This window comes from Pantherophis guttatus, chromosome 3 (assembly GCF_059756535.1).
Source record: "Pantherophis guttatus breed Tessera chromosome 3, ASM5975653v1, whole genome shotgun sequence".
In the NCBI taxonomy this organism is placed as follows: Eukaryota; Metazoa; Chordata; class Lepidosauria; order Squamata; family Colubridae; genus Pantherophis; species Pantherophis guttatus.
In genome coordinates, this window is record NC_142065.1 from 166124855 (window position 1) to 166126781 (window position 1927).

General features: G+C 41.0%; 1 non-coding gene across 1 annotated transcript; it reads left to right on the plus strand.

The window, feature by feature from the left end:
- The first annotated feature begins 1542 nt into the window (after positions 1–1542).
- On the plus strand, positions 1543–1649 carry LOC117672930 (U6 spliceosomal RNA). Its single transcript, XR_004593424.1, has one exon. It is a non-coding gene; the product is annotated as a U6 spliceosomal RNA (small nuclear RNA).
- Positions 1650–1927: the final 278 nt, after the last annotated feature.

Sequence of the window (1927 nt, forward strand, 5' to 3'; positions counted from 1 at the left end):
TCGAATCTCACCAGGCTCAAGGTTGACTCAGCCTTCCATCCTTTCTAAGGTAGGTGAAATGAGGACCCAGTTTGTGGGGGCAATAAGCTGACTTTGTATAAATATACAAAAGGATGAAGGCTATTGCTTAACGCATTGTAGGCTCCCTGAGTCTCTGGAGAAGGGCGGCATATAAATCAAATTTAAAGAAAAAAATCACAGGATCCACAATTTTGCATTTTACCCACCACTTTGTCTGGTCTGCAGGATCAACAGGGTATATCCTTATGGCTTTCATGTCTTCATGCAGGCAGGTCCCCCATCATTTTTTCAGTCGTCCTTGGGGCTGCCTGCAAGTGGCCGCCTCACAATGGATTCCACATCATTTCTGACCAAATGTCCATACCACCACAGCCTCACTTCTCTCATTTTGTCTAGAATTGGAGCAACTTTGAAAGTCTTTCAAATGTCTTCATAATATGATCCAGCTACATGACCCCCAATGACCATCTGATTGTTCACATTTCCATTGTGTCCAATGCCAGCATTCTGCCCCATAGAGTGCCACTGGGAGAACAACTGTATGGTAGATATTCAATTTAAGGCACAGTGGAATCTTCTCAACTACTATATGAGCCAGATTTCATAGCTTGCATTATAGTATGCATTATAAGTATACCAACCATCAAACTTAAACTTCTGCTCCAGATCTGGACCTCTTAAACTAGATTTTCATTCACTGTGCATGGAGAATGTTGTCCTATAATGGAGAATGTTGTCCTATAATTACAAGTAGTTCTTGATTTACAACAAATGGTCATTTAGTGACCATTCGAAGTTACAACAGCCCTGGAAAAAATGACTTATGACTGTTTTTCACATGTACAACTGTTGCAGCACCCCATGGTCACATGATTAAAATTCAGGTGCATGGCAACTGACTCATATTTATGAGAATTATAGTGTCCCAGGGTCATGTGATCACTTTTGGTATCCTTCTGACAAGCAAAGTCAACGGGGAAGCCAGATTCACTTGTGTCACTAACTTGACAACTGCAGAGATTCACTTTAAAACTATGACAAGAAAGGTACAAAAATGGGGCAAAATTCATTTAACAACTATCTCACTTAGCAACAAAAATTTTGTGCTCAATTATAGTCGTAAATTGAGGACTATCTGTATGTTAATTCATTTGCTGGCCTGAATTTTCTTTAGTCAGCAAAATTATTTGGGCTGGTCCTGATAAAATATTTCAATTCAGAGCAGGGGTGAAATGCTCTGAAGTCTGCTATCGGTTCACTTCGCTGCCGGTTTGCTTTGCGCATGCATGCGTGGTGTGTGCCAAATGCACACGAAGCATGCTGGCACAACGCAGGCGCTGCCACACAGCGCTGAAAAAGGAGGATTAACAAGTCTTTTCAGAGTCTGCAAAGGTAAGTAGAACAGCAAGGGGGGGGACAGCTGTACCGCGCAATTTATATTTGCTAGAAAGCAGGATTTCATGCTTTCTAGCAAATATAAATCGTGCAGCACAGCTGATCGTCAGAAATACCGGTTCACTTGTGCTCGCTTCAGCAGCACATATACTAAAATTGGAACGATACAGAGAAGATTAGGATGGCCCCTGCGCAAGGATGACACGCAAATTCGTGAAGCGTTCCATATTTTTAAATCAAAGCATTTTGGATAAAAATTTGGTGGGTGATGTAGAATATCTTGAAAAAAAGGTTGAAATTTACTCCGCAGCTGTTTTTATTGGGTATAACTACAGACTGTACAACATTAGAGACTAAATTGATTTTAAACTTGATATCAGCAGCTAGGCTGTTGGTAGCGCAATATTGGAAGACAGACTCTTTGCCTACTATTGAAGAGTGGACACTGAAAGTAACGAACTTAGCGGAAATGGCGAAAATCTCAGCGTATTTGAAGGACTAGACACAAGAA